At 43.9% G+C, this 15,350-nt stretch overlaps 1 long non-coding RNA gene across 1 annotated transcript; it reads left to right on the top strand.

The window, feature by feature from the left end:
- The first annotated feature begins 443 nt into the window (after positions 1 to 443).
- Positions 444 to 5,146, top strand: LOC116438425. Its single transcript, XR_004237730.1, has 2 exons — positions 444 to 618; positions 4,137 to 5,146. It is a non-coding gene; the product is annotated as an uncharacterized LOC116438425 (long non-coding RNA).
- The last annotated feature ends 10,204 nt before the right edge of the window (positions 5,147 to 15,350 follow it).

Raw genomic sequence — 15,350 nt, 5'->3', positions numbered from 1 at the left:
CATGACCTTTTACCATCACCTCCTACGTCTATCATCATGATTTCTGCTGATTCAATATTAATTTGATTGCTGAAGCACGAGTTTAACATCCTTTTGAATTTGTTATTTTTTTTAACTGCGACAATATTAGAGACACATGGGAAGAGTTTTCCCCTGAAGTCCTTTTAAAGCCACCTAAACAGCAGATTTTGCAGAAATGTGTTGGCTTTATGTGTAAGAAAGCCCATGTCCAAACATGCTCAAATTGACCTAAATCAACCCACATCCACCGAGCCCGTCACTAACCAGGACTACACAACGCTGGCGGTGAAAGATCCAGGCAGAAAAGCTATATGCGCCCAGCAGAATTTATGAAAGGGCCTGGAAAATCCCGAGATTCTCGAGATGCTCGGGAGCAGGGAGGCTCCTCCCGCCGGGCGGCGGCTGCCGAGCGCGGTGTCCTGCTGCCCTCCTGCGGGCCGAGCCTCCCGCTGCCGCCGCCGGGACAACCACCGGCAAAACCACGCAGGAAGGCACATTTTCATCGGGAAACTTGCCACGCAGAACATATCCAGTCTTGGGAAGTGCTCTCTGCTCTGTTGTGGCTCTCCTGCGCGTGGCATCATCTACATACAAAAGGTAGGCTGTGAAAAGCAATCAAAACAACCCCCCAAACCCCCAACCAAACACAAAATGTGTTTTAGCTGTGTTCTTGTCTCAGAAACATTCAGGATCTCTTGTGTCATTGATAAGAAAAAGCTATGCATTTTGTTTTCACACCTATTAACTGAGCAGCATCTTTTAAATTACAAAATCCTAGTATTGTAGAGTCCTTGAGGTTGGAAAACATCCTTAAGATCATCAAGTTAAATGACAACACTGCCAAGTCCAGCACTAAACCATGTCCCTACGATGAGTATGAACTTCTTCAAACTACAGTGAACTTCAGTCTTTCCCTCAGCCACTGCTTATCAAACTTGTGCTCCAGGCCCTTCCCCAGCTCTGTTCCCCTTCTCTGGACACATTCCAGCCCCTCAATGTCTTTCTTTCAGTGAGGGGCCCAGAACTGCACACAGGATTGAAGGTGTGGCCTCACTAACATCCAGTAAAAGGGAACAATCAGCACAAACTGATTGTAGTGCAGACACCTCATCCCAAAATATTTAATCTGACTGTAACTCTGGGAACTTCTTCACCTTTGTACCTCTAACATGCAAACTGCTTCAGCTGAGGTAAGAATCATATCAGAGCCTATGTGGAAACTAAAAAAGTTTCGTTTGGTTTTCTTTCAGTTCACTTATATGCTTGCATTACCTGTTTAGAAGAAATACCAGATCTGAAATAGTATAGAAAGTTTTCCCTGGCCTGGCTGACACAGAGTTTCACTGGAAACACAGCAAGAAAATCTTGGCTTTGAGCTGTTTCTAGGCCAAAGATGTCTGGGTAAGCAACCAGTTTATTCTGAGCCCACCTTGATTTTAAACTTCATGCAAGCAAACCAGTGCCATATTCTTGATGAACCAGACACAGGAGCTCCACATCTGTTTGAGAACTCCCAGCATGTTACAGCTGGAATGCCTCGAGGAAGTGAACCAACTGACAAGAGCAGAAGGAGCAAAGAATCTGCTAACAGAGCAGATTTAAATGGTTCATCCTGGACTAAGAGGAAGGTTGTGCAGTGGTTAGAGGACTAGCCTTTGCCTTGTTCCTTATTAGGCACGTGCCTGACTAAATTGATCCATTCTATGTCTCTCTTTCTGGGTGTGAAACAATAAAGTTTCCTTACATGTTTCAATACATAGGATATTAGACAGCATGAAATTCTCAGCATAATTAAGGTCACTTACATAGGTACCAATGGTGTGAATTTGCAATAAATTAATTCCTACTAAAACTGGGAGCAGGAATATGTGCTGCTTGGCACATAATGCTCCTGGGTACTACTGAGGAAGAAATAATGAGTAGTATTCAATGTCATCGGTCATGAATATATAATGATAAGTATTTCTCAGATGTTTCTGTTCACTGAGTAAACTGAGTGGATCCTTTACATTAACTTAAATTGGCAGAAGTGGGATCCTGTTGTGCCAAAGAACTACTTAAATGCAATTTATTCTTTTACTGGAATGAAATAAGGAACTAGTCTTCTTATCCTCTAATCAGCAGAGGGCAGAGCATGTCTTGCAAAGCACAGAAGAGAACTAAGACTCAACAAAATTGCTTGAATTGCAGCATTCAGGGTTTGTTATTATTGTGGATTTAAACTCTACTTCTTTTTTTCTTTTGACTTTCAACATTGGTTTTTATTAATAAAATTGCAATCTTACTATGATTCAATACTGAATGAACACACCCTGCATGTGTTTAAAAGGATTGAAATTAGTTAAATGAAGAAGGAAAGTTGCCATTGATAGTACCAATGATTTAGTTGAAGTATTGATCAGATTATATGCTAAACAATGCATTAATTAAGGTCAAGTGACTATTTAATTACTGAGATAGTTTTGATTAGTTTTTTTTCCTGATCAACTGGAACTAATTTATGGTTGAATTACCGCATTCAGAAGAAATTTAAACAGAAATCCATACAACTAAAACTTTGAAAGAAAAACAAATCAATATATAACTTAAAAGAAACAATTCTCCCAAAAGTATAGGAAAATTGAAACAATTATTGCAGACTAACAGACTGCCTTTATTGGATTTGTGTGGCCATGTTCTGGTAGCAGAGGGGCTGCAGGGGTGGCTGCTGTGAGAAACTGCCAGAAGCTTCCCCCGTGTCCGACAGAGCCAATTCCAGCTGCCTCCAAGCTGGACCTGCCCCTACGGAGGCCGAGCCCATCAGGGACAGTGGTGGAACTTCTGGGAAAGCAAATTTTAAAAGAGGGGAAAAAAACTTGGGCACCTGCAGCTGGAGAGAAGAGTGCGAATGTGTGAGAGGAACAGCCCCGCAGACCCCAAGGTCAGTGGAGCAGAAGGGGCAGGGGGCCAAGAGCCAGAGCTGAGATCCCCCTGCAGCCCATGGTGCAGCCCATGGAGAGGCAGCTGTGCCCCTGCAGCCCATGGGGGTGCAGAGATCCACCTGCAGACTGCAGAGGAGCCCATGATGGAGCACGTGGGTGCCTCAAGGAGGCTGTGACCCCATGGGAAGCCCATGCTTGAGCAGGCTCCAGACAGACCCCTGGAGAGAGGAGCCCATGCTGGAGCAGGTTTCCTGGTAGGACTTTTGACCCCGTGGGGGATCCACACTGGAGCAGCCGGTGCCTGAAGGACTGCACCCCACAGAAGGAACCACACTGGAACAGTTCATGAAGAAGTGCAGCCCATGGGAAGAACTCATGTGGCAGAAGTTCATGGAGGACGATCTCTCATGGGGGCAAACCAACACTGGAGCAGGGGAAGAGTGTGAGGAGAGCAGAGACGTGAGGAGGTGACCACAACCCCCATCTCCCTGCACTACTCAGGCAGAGGAGGTAGGGAAATCTGGAGTGAAGTTAAGCCTGGGAAGGAGGGAGGGGGGGGGGATGGTTTTTAAGATTTTTGTTTTCAGTGTTCTCAGTATCCTATTTGGGTCTCAGAGGGCATCTGGTCTGGCACTGAAAGGCTTGGACAGTGAATACTGCAGCCAGGAACAGGAATTGAAGGTCCCTGCATTTGGCCAGGAGGAGAAAAGGGGTACTGGGTACACTGGACTGTGTGGATTCAATGCCCGACACTATGAAAAGAAGCAAGATCAAGGGACCTGCACAACAGACTCGGTTCTTGGGAATAAAATGGCAGATGGACGTTGCCATCTCCCTATGAATGTGATCCAAAAGGTATCAACTGTGTCTCCACATGCTAACAAGAAAGAAACACCAGCTTTCCTAGGCCTTATGGGATTCCAGGGAAAGCAAACTCCAGGTTACATCTGCCTTGTGAACCCTTTTTACCAAGGTATCTGAAAGTAGAACAATTTTGAGTGGCGCCTTGAGCAAAAACAAGCCTTTGAGCAGGTCAAAGAGGGCACAGCTCATGTGGTGAGCAAAGAGGTTGGAAACACAAGACCTAGAGGCTTGTGCCCAGGGTTTGGATTCTAAACCTCACAATCTGCCTTAAAAAAAAAAAATACCATTTCAGAAAAAAAGTTACATGAAGACCTTTACTCTGTTTCATAGGTGCTGTTTTGAACTACGACATGAGATACTCTGGCAGATAGTGACATGGTGAGGAAGTCCTGTCCTTTTCCCCACTGGTGTTATGAATGATCCTGCCTCTCAAGACTTTTTGGACTGGAAAAAGCAAATGTAGAACTGAAATTATTTGAGGAAAGGGGGCTTAAGTTGTCAACAAATAAAGAGAGAAAGGAGATGCTATTTTTCACAGACAGCTTAGTTGCCTATGGTAAAAACCTTCTTTCCTGTTTGGTTTTGCTTCTCTCTCTTTTTTTCTGTGTTGTTAATTTTACATATAACTTCTTATGTCATTTCTCTTCATCTTCTTGTCACAAAGCAATTTGTCAGGACCTCTAAATCCATGAATTTCCCAGATCAAAGCGTTCATGACGCCTTTGTAATTGATCCATCCATCCTCCCCTATGGTGACAGAAAAGGAGAACTGAAAATTATTTGTCATCCTGGGTGGTGGCCCCACTCTGTATGAGTGCAGTTTTAGGGACTGTTTAATTTAAGCCCCATGTTTTCTGTCATCCTGGAACATGTTAGTTGACCACAAGCATCGATGTGCTCCATAAAAATGTTTTGCATTTCTGTCTGGCTTTATTCTAAGGATTTTAACATTAATTTTATCTTCGTAGTGAAAAGGTGCTGACATTAAACAGAAAAGTGTGACAGAGATTAAATCTGATTTGCCTGGTTCCAACAGCTTTATTGAGAAGTGGAATCCACATTTGTGTCCCAAGAAAGACAGTCCTATTAATTTATGTGGAATTTACTTTCTACTAAGTCACTTATTTCCCTGTTTTATTTTTTCCACACGCTATTGCTGAAGTAATTGTTCCTTTCACCCACCGGAGGGCAGCAAGAAGTTTAAAATCCCATATGTTACATACTTTTGCTATAGCAGGGAGCTAGTCAAATTTCCAAGTTACATTGCAAGGAAAATTCCATTCAAAACTCTTCCTCACAAAACATGATGAGAAATTAAAGAATCTTTCTTCCTTAAATTATTTTATTCCTTGAGAAAACTGAATTTAAAATGTTGAAATATTATATTCTGTCTTGGTGCAACATTTTCTCCCTGAAACACAGATGTCATAGTCTGAGCGCTTGGAGTCAGTCTTCCATTTGGAATAGATATTCTGAGTCTTAGTTCCATGGTGTTTATAGGAAAAGAGATGCAACCAATGCAGGTAAGACCATCTCACAGCTACACCATAAAGGCCAACAGAAGCACAGAAACACAGGCCTGCCTATCTCAATGAATTTCATCAGGTAGCACAAAATGGATTATTAAAAAATACCTGAGAATCAAAAATATCTTAGTTCAGTCTGTTCCAATATATCATTAAATATTTTCTTGAGAAGCAATTTCAAAATGGAAGAAAAAGTGTTACTTAAAGAAAGCTTCAATCAGTGAAAAGTGTCCTGCTCATGGAAAAATACAATTATATGAAATTCCTAAAGATGTCCATTAGAGGAGATGGCTTTCACCAATATTAACCTAGCTGAGAGCTTTGCAAAGGCTGAGATCATCGATGTACAGGTTTATTTTAATAAATGTACATTAATAATTCCTATTCATACTGTTGTACTAATGTAAAGGAAGAAATTGAGATATTATGGCATGCAGAGATAAAAGGTTTAATCCACTCGGGATTATAAAATATCCTCAGTTATACATACATGCTTTTTAAGGAAAATTAGACTGACAGGGGGTTGTGAAAATGGTTTAGACTACAATTTTTATTTGCATCTAATTACTTCAGGGTTATGTGGCATTTTTAATGAAAGAGTATTTGCTTTACTGCTTCTGATAAATCAGAAATTATAGATCATGATATAGCTCAGTCAAGGCATAGCTCAGTCTAGCTCAGCTTCCTACCATTGGTGCCTCTTATTTTTGTCAGGAAGTTGAGGCAAAGTAACTTAAGATAAACCTGAAGGAATACTGGTGGCTTTTCAGAATCAAAATCCATGTCATAAGTATTTCAGAGTGCTATCAAATCACTTATTCAGTCAATAAGTACACAAGTTAGAAAGGCTTTGGCTTATATATTCTTCATTATTATCCAAACAAATATTCTGTGAATTCCACTGGAAATGAGATCACTCCTCAAATAAGGATGGTAGAAACTGAGGTACAATTCCTATACCTCTTTAAAAATCTGTTTTTCTGTTTGGTTGCTGAGCTTTAGAAAAGTCACAAACTATATTAATTCATCTGCTTGAACAGGAGGGACTCTTCCTGTTTTTTACAGGTCTTTCTCTCATATAACGTGTTTTAAAGTCCAGTCCTATTCTGGAGTATGGTCAGCACAGCAGAGACCTCACCATGTATTCCAAAATATTGTATGTCCAAGTGTGTCCATATGTGAGTCTACTCCCTTAATATTTCAGCTACATTTTGAACTGCCTCCTCAGCACCTGCACTCAGAGATGTGAAAAACATTTCCATCTATTCATGAGCTCCTCTGTTCACTGTGGAAAGCTGTGATTTGTCCTTCAGCTTGGGCTGACAGCGCAGACTTGGTGGAAGGGTTCTGAAACAAAATGACATTGTTTAGTAGTTCGTTTCTCATTGTGAATTGCTTAATGTGGTGCCTGAAGCCATCCTACAGGACAATACAGTGGCTGTGTGCTTTGTTTTCATTGGAGCAATAGTCCAGTTCCTCACTCTACCTGATTGCATATCATATTTTGGTGGCAAAACATCTCCTTGTCCTTCTAGCATTTGGGATCAATTTTGTTAAACAATCCAAGGATAAGATTTGGCTTTGGGAACCCATCAGAAGAAAAAGCATTACTACAAGAAGGTCATTGAGGGGCTGGGAGTGTGTTCAGAGAAGGGCAGTGGAGCTCAGGAAAGGTTTGGAGCCCAAGTCCTATGATGAGCAGCTGAGGGAGCTGGGGAGTCTCAGCCTGGAGAAAAGGAGGCTGAGGGGGTACCTTATCACTCTCTACAACTCCCTGACAGGAGGCTGGAGCCAGGTGGGAGTCAGGCTCTTCTCCCAGGCAACCAGTGACAAGACAAGAGGACATGGCCTTAGGTTGCAGCAGGGGAGGTTCAGGTTGGACATCAGGAAGAATTTCTTCACTGAAAGGGTTATCAAGCTTTGGCTGCCCCAGGAGGTGGTGGAGTCACCCACCCCTGGAAGTGTTCAAGAAACAACTGGATGTGGCATTTAGTGCCATGGTCTGTTTGCCAAAGGTGGTAACCAGTCAAATGTTGGACTCAATGATCTGAGATGTCTTTTCCAACCTCGGTGATTCTCTGATTCTGCTATCACCTCAGTTTCCCTTGTTATTTATAAACTGACATAGAGGCACCTAAGGGGCACAATTAATTTCTTAGGAGCACGGACATTGCTTATAATTAATTTTGCAGCTGTTGACACAGAATTTTCACTCTGGCAAGCATGGTTGGACTTTTTATGTCTGAACATCTTCCTTATTCACCTCTGGGTTCCATCACTGTGTGTGGGGAATGCCCAGCCCCTGCCCTGGAGGGACATCTGCTGAGATAAGGAGATTGAGCAGTCTCCCAGCAGGACTCCCTGGAAAGGCAACCACTTTGGTCATGGCGAGGAAAGGCAGACCCACAATCCTTTGGGAGACACTATGCAGATCATTCTGTAACCCACTGGTGTGTCCCCAGATCCTCTGTAATCCATTGGTCCCTTGCTGATCCCCTGTATCCCTATAAAAGCAAGCTCTATGGGGCCCCTCCCAGAGAGAGGGTGCTCATCCCTGGCTCCCCCCTTTGCTGAAGGGGACACACAATAAAGCTACCTCTGTGCAGAACCAACCACACGAGCCTCTCGTCTCTCTCCCTGGTCTGGCCTGGAGGCTGCCCTGCAGAGCTGAGCTGGAATCACGAGCTGATATCACTAAAGAGCTGACAGCTTCTGCACGGGCCCTCCTGCCAGCAGCTGAGGGAAGACACCGGGCCTCGGGAAGGCGATTCCTTTCGGGACCATCTCCCCGGACCGGTCATCTCTTCCTGGGTCAGAGCCGCTGACCCCCTCCACCAGCTGTAATAACTGTGTAGCGTTAGATTTCTTTTTTCTATCGTTCTATACCCAAACAAATACATAACATGTTTTTTGACAAGTTTGTCTGTACACTGGAAGAAAAACAGCAGGACATGTGGGGTTTTTTCTGATTGGTAACGACAGCCTGGATCCCCGAATCGCCGCCAAGCAACAAGTGTGGTGGCCAGAGAACCTACGTTACAAACGACAGAGAGTTCTCAGTAAGACAAGTCCCCAGTACCACAAGAACCACTTTATGTTAGGGTGACCAGAAAGGCTTCTCCCAGTATGCTTGTTCTGTTATGTTAATTTGTCCCAGTTTGGATTCCCCGGTTGGCTGTTAGCCTCTACCCCTCATCACTCCCCCAGAGCTTCCCCACTGGGTCCCCGTTCCCTAGTCCTGCCTTTTCCCTGCCCCTGGATAAAACCCCTGAGTTCAGCATTGTTCTCGCTTTTGCCTCTGGACCCTTTCACAGTGGGGAAGCAATAAACTGCTCCTGTGGAATGCCACGCAAAGACCCTTCCCATCTGTTTTGTCACCGACTTTATACTGAAGCTAGCCGAGCGTTTGTGCATGCACACGTGTGAGCCACAGAGCTGGACAGAGCAGTAATAACGAGAACACATATTTGCTGTGCTTGGATCGATATTTCTTAGTTTAGACAGCAGCATTTGAGGCTGCATTGTCAGTGGGAAGTACAAAAAGCTTAACTCAGAAAGTGCTAAGCCCTTTTAATGAGCCCTCAAGGATGTCACACCTTGTTTGTCCAGCTCTCAGACGCACACTCTGACATATCTAAAAGCTGGTACTTTTGTCAAAACAGCCAACTCAAGTCCCCACGGGCCTTTCACGTCACAGTGTCAGTACTTGGCTCCAAGTGTGCAGGAGCTGCCACAGCACATCAAACACGGTCTGTGTGTCTGGTCACACAGCCTGTCCCTGGCACTACCTGGCATTGGTGGCCTTGGAGGAGTCTCTGTGGTGGGCAGTCACCAGGAATCTCTCCAGCAAGGGCATCTCCTGACCACTTGAGCATGAGGGGCTAACTGTATGGGTCCATATGTCCCAGACACAGAAGGAGTTTGAGGTTTGCCGGTTGTTTTAATCTCCTTTAATGTAACTTGTGGTTCATTTTGTTCTCCTGTTTTTAAATAAGTTGCATAAATGTCTGCACACTACGGTATCTTTTGGCAAGAAGTTCCACATAATGCTCTCTATGTGTGTGATCTGCTTGCTAATTTTAAACCATCATGATTTATTTTAGGGGAGGGGAAGTTTCTATATGCTTTGTATATCCTATATGCCGTTCTTTATTATACATTATGCTTTTGTCCAGCCTTCTCCCATTGTCCTGGGTTGCAGTGTATTCCATTACCATCCTCATGAGCTGTTGAAATCAGGTGGGGCAGTGTTTCCTTGCCTCTTCCCCCCAGACTATCTTGCTGTTAATGGCCCATCATTGTCCTGCCGCATGACTCATAGATAACTCCCTCCGGACTATCTTCTGTTAATGAGCCTAATCAACACTTGGCCTCATGACTCATTACGCCATTGTGAGATGCTCCACCCAGAGGGAGGAGCCAAGCATGCCATCGTGGATATAATCTGAGATTCTGAACACCAGAGACAACCTTTCCACTGGATTTCCAAAGGACAGGAGCTACACAGCCACCACTGGACCTTCCGAGGAAGAGCAGGCCCTTTCTACGGGATCACTGCTTTGACAGAACCACATCCACCACTTCAGGAGGACTGCAGCCACCATTTTATTGGACTGCCACCACCACCCTGACTAACAGGGTGTCAGGTTGTATCCTGACTCTGTCAGTTTAACCCAGTGTTTTCTGCCTTTATCTTTTTGATTTCCCTATTAAATTGTTATTCTGACTTGGTGCCTACCACTGGTTTGTTTTCAAACTAGTACACCCATTTGCTGTGCAGTGTGAAACATCTGACCTATTCTTTCCCTCCCTGAAAAAATTGTCATTAAATAATTAAGCATCTTGATCAATTTTGCTGTAATTCTTCATATTTTTATTTTCAATTTTTCATTTGCTTTTTTTTTTAATTTTGACAATGCGACTAGAAGTCAGAAGAAAACTTGGGATGGCTTAAGCAGAAATGATGAAGACCATGGATCTATATATAGAGCTAACTTACAGATGGAGATAAATTTTATAATTTAGCTGTTCTGAAAGAATAAAAGGCCTAGTCTGTCTTCACTGCTGCTCTTATTCTTGTTCCTCAAATTGATGGCCATCCTTTCTGACTCTTTAGTCCTCATTCTTTCTGCTTCAGAGATAAACTCTCAGCTCTATTAAAACCGAAGGAGTTTTGCAATTCAGCAGAGCGAGGACTTGACACTTAGGATGAAGATGCTGAAGAAACTGGAACATCAACTGTGGCTCAACAGATAGAAGCAGATATGTTGACACTTAAAGGAAATATTATGTATAAATAAAATATACATTCTCTAGTCAATAGCCTTTTGAAGTACCAAGACACCTAGTTCCAAGGGCACCTAAGCCACACCTGGGCCTGCAACTGCCTGAGGTTTGGCAGTATTGTGCAAATAAGCACCCCAGACTAAAGGTGAGCCAGTGACATGCTGTTGGGCTACTAAACAAAAGAAACTTAATGTATCTGCCTCCTTATATGCACTTTATATAATAGTCTCCTCTTCATAAAGTAGGGACCTTGGATAGAGCTGGAAAAGGCAGAATCACACCCATGAAACACAGAATAAATTGTTTAAGGCCAAGATAAGAGCAGACCTGCTCATTTTTCAGTGTTTTCTTTGTCTGTTTCCTGCTCTGCATGCATTGGTATCACCTTGGGTATCTAATTCTTCTCATGCATCACAGAGGAATCCTAAAATCCTAGCCCTGGACTGTGATTTTACTGGGACAGACCAGGTGCCCTCAAGGTTATATGTAGCACTACTCCGCACTGTACAATCAGATGCACATTTCTATTTCTAGCTTTTAACTTGCTTGAAGTCATAATAGTAATAAAAATAGTAACATATAATAATAATTACACATAGAAGAAGCCAGCTTTTATTAAATGAACTTATATAGCTAGGGAAAAAAGGCCAAAATTCCAGATCCATAAGTTCTCCTAGTCTAATGTATTCCTTCTCTTTATAAATATTGATGAATATATTCTTAGCTTTAGTGCATTTTTACCAGGAGAATTGGAATGGATCTAAAAAAAGACATTTATCATTCTCTTTTAAGCAAGCTGGGCACAGACAGGTTCTCCCCTAGCATGCAGCTTTATCACATTCCTGGATGCTGTAACATAGCCCATCTTATGAGGTCTGATACTGGAGAAAAAGCACTTTGCTTTTGCTGTCAGATATACAATAGTTAATCCTTTCTACAGAGGTCTTGCATTTCTCCCCAGACTAATTACCATCAACTGAAATTTGCTGCAAGGTAACTCGCGGTGCAGAAATAACGTGCCTGAATGGCCGGGACGTAATTTAGTTACGTCTACAGCATGTGAGCAATGCTCAACCCCAAGAGCAGCACGCTCCAAATGTACTGAACAGTACAAAATAATTCTATGGATAGTTTGGATCAAGCTCTGCTTGCATTCGCATCATTTTTGGAATGGTGACATCCTTGCATGAGAACAAGTCAGAGCCGATTCTTCTGTGAGGAGAACATATCTGCTGTGAGATGATTAGCAATAAACAAACTCAGCCCGGGTATGATCATTATGCTGTCATTCATCAAATGCCTATGAAGGAACATTTGCATTTGAGCCAAGATCTTTACTTGAATGAAAAAGTATCCCCACTGGAATCAAACAAGGCTATTTGACATAAGTACAGAAATCAATTTAGTATCTCTCTCTGCCAAGGGACTCTGGGCCTAAGCCTGCTGCTGTTGAACTCATCAGATAGATAGAGCTCATTATCCTTGTAGGAGATTAAGGACCACTTCTACAGTCCTGCAGAAGGCTTCTCATCAGCATTAAGACTTAAATATCCTCATATGTGACTTTCATTCCTGCACAGGCATAAGGTTGCAAATACTTCTAGTGGTATTTCCAATGCCAGAGGAAAACCCTGCCCTCAGATTTTTAGGCTATAGGGTCATGCTGTGGCTGTATGAGGAGGGTGTAACCTCAGTATGAAATTTTTCTCTTCCCACTGTTTCAGTGAGGAGAAATTGCAATTAATATACTTCAGTTTCAAAAGAGAAAAAAAGTAATTACAAAAATTACAGTAATTGGGGCATTCAGCTGCACTTCAAAGGATATTCATTTCTTTAGCATCCTTGCTGAAATGTACTTTCAGATTTCCTAAAGAAATGTCCTCCCTCCATCATTAGTCTTCTGTAAAAATGAATCCTAAACAAATATTATGGCATGAGTATGAGGTCACTGAAATCAAAACATACAAGTCAATGACTCGTTATATTTAAAAGTCCTTGATCTTAAGGGAAAAAACAGCAAGGGATTACATAAAATTAAATCCATATAGTTGATATTGTAAATGAAAATATGTTTGAGTTTTGGACAATGCTCTCAGGCACATGGTGGGATTCTTGGGCTGTCCTGAGCAGGGCCAGCAGTTGGACTCGTGATCCTGATTGGCCCCTTCCAACTCAGGATATTCTATGGTTCTACTATCTAGGTAAAATTGCAGTCATACCATACAAAGACAAACAAGGACAAAAAGCATGGGCATAGCCACCTGGTCATTGGAAAGCATGCTGTTACACCTAAAATACATGTAGACTAAGCTTCAGGCAGGCCAAGACAAGTTTAAACTAAAGAAATCTGACAAGTCTTCATCCTGAGGTCTTGCAAAATCCGTACAATTCCTGTGACCAGTTACTAGCAGTAGTTTTTACCAAACTACTACGCTGCAGTACAGTCACTGTAACCTTTTGTCTGTAGAAACCAAGGTAAGATGCAGAAAAGGAAGTAGTTAATTTCCTTTGTGAGTTGTCTTTTTTCTTTACCGTAGTTCTATACATATCTTTCATTTGTGTCTTTCTGTGGGGGAAAAAAAAGCAATTAAAATGTTGGCACAGGTAGGAAGCCAATCTGAGTACAAAAGAGAAAACAATGTCTAACAGAGGCCTCAGAGGCATGGAAATGAGGCATAGAAATGCCAGAAATCACTGCAGCCCTTCTCCTCAGTTTTCCTTACATTTAGGGTTTGCAGGTTCCCAGTCAGCCACACTCTCCTGTTTCACCTGCAGGTGCTGCTCCCTGGTTTCACAGAGGTGCCACAAAACATCAGAGACTTCTCTGGGAGCTGCAGAACTTACTGGGCCCCACTCAAGTACCCTCCTAGATCCACACAAGGAGCAGCTGAGGTCTCTTGGTTTGTTCAGCCTGGAGAAGAGGAGATTGAGGGGAGACCTCATTGGGGTCTGCAGCTTTCTCACAAGGAGAAAAGGAGGGGCAGACACTGATCTCTGCTCTGTGCCCAGTGACAGGGCCCAAGGGAATGGCCTGAAGCTGTGTCAGCGGAGGATTAGGTTGGATATCAGGAAAAGGTTCTTCACCCAAAGGAAGGTTGGGCCCTAGAACAAGCTCACAGGGAAGTGGTCACAGCACCAAACCTGACTGAGTTCAAGAAGTGTTTGGACAACACTCTCAGGCACATGGTGGGATTCTTGGAGCTGTTCTGTGCAGGGCCAGGAGCTGGACTTTGGTGACTCTTAAGGGTCCCTTCCCACTCAGCATATTCTGTGATTCTATGTTCCAAATTTTTCACACGTTACTTTATAACCCAGACCACATGGGTCATGTCTGAGCCTGACAAATGATCCACATTCCAGAGAGATGCAGGATGACCAGGGAAGAGACAGCAGGAAAAGCCATGAGCTGTCCCTGGATTGCTTTAGGACTGCGGGCAGGCTACTGCAGCCTAGAAAAGGCTGTGGGGGCTCAGGTGTGCCTAGAGGTGTTTGGAAACACAGCAAAATTCTCCAGCATGTGAGAGCATGTGCATCGCATGATCACGCTCTAAGGAGTCAGTGGGAACAGCAGCCAACCTTCCTCTCCCAGCGTGCCAATCCCCATAACTTCCACTGCCAGTGGGCCTGGCTTTTCTCACACCCAGACACCAGCCAAGATGCCATTGCCTGAGCTGTGTTTAGCCATTCTGTGGCTGATCCATGGCACTCACTGGCTGCTTTCTGCTCCACATCAGGCAGTGGGATCTTCCCTTTGAAACAGAATCATCAAATGGCCTGGGTTGGAAGGGACCTCAAAGACCAGCTAGTTACAACCCCACTGCCATGGGCAGAGACACCTTCCTCTAGACCAGGTTGCTCAGAGCCCCAGGTTGCTCAGAGCCCCATCCAACCTGACCTTGAACACTTGAACCCACAAGGATGGGGCAGCCACAGCTTCTCTGGACAACCTGTGCCAGGGTCTCACCACCCTCACAGGGAAGAATTTCTTCTTCATATCTAATCTAAACCTACTCTCTGTCAGTTTGAAGACATTTCCCCTTGTCCTGTCACTCCAGGCCCTTGTAAATAGTCCCTCTCCTCATGGTCCAGCACCTCGGGTACTACCAGGTGGGTATTCCAAAGGGAGGCACCACCATGGAAAAGCCATGGGCAAAATGCTCCCCAGAGGCTGAGTCCTTGAAGAGACCTTTGAATTAGGAGGGCATTGCAACTGCATCCTACTGATCCCATTTCCATAACTGAGAGACAGATCTGTTGGCCCTTAATACGGATTTTTATGCTAATCCTTCGCAAAGACTAAGGCAGTTGGACAAACACTTTAGGAAGGTGAGGGCAAGGGAACTGCTCTGGGAGAGATCCCTGGCAGAAAAAGGCTGCGTGTTTCCTTGGCATCTATTTTATTTCCTACCTGGATGCGCTCATCTGTTTACCCACTGCTTTTCTGATCCCATATCCACCTTCCTGCTTTCCCCTGCCCCCAGCCCTTGCCACTCCCTCAGGCTCTCCCTATTGGTTCCTGTACCCCAACCCCACCCATGTACCACCCCTGAGCCCCTGACAAAACTCCCCTGCACCCGGATCAGGAGGTCTCTCTGCCTCTGAGGGTCGCCAGGATAAGATATAACTATTAAAGGATCCTCTTAAACCCTTTTGAGAGACCCTTCTGGCCTCCTTCGCCGTCACTGGTTGTAGCGCTGCGAGCTGCCGGAGTGAAACCGCGGAGCCGTCCGAA

Source organism: Corvus moneduloides, chromosome 2 (assembly GCF_009650955.1).
Source record: "Corvus moneduloides isolate bCorMon1 chromosome 2, bCorMon1.pri, whole genome shotgun sequence".
Classification (NCBI taxonomy): Eukaryota; Metazoa; Chordata; class Aves; order Passeriformes; family Corvidae; genus Corvus; species Corvus moneduloides.
This window is presented reverse-complemented; position numbering and strand designations above follow the sequence as displayed.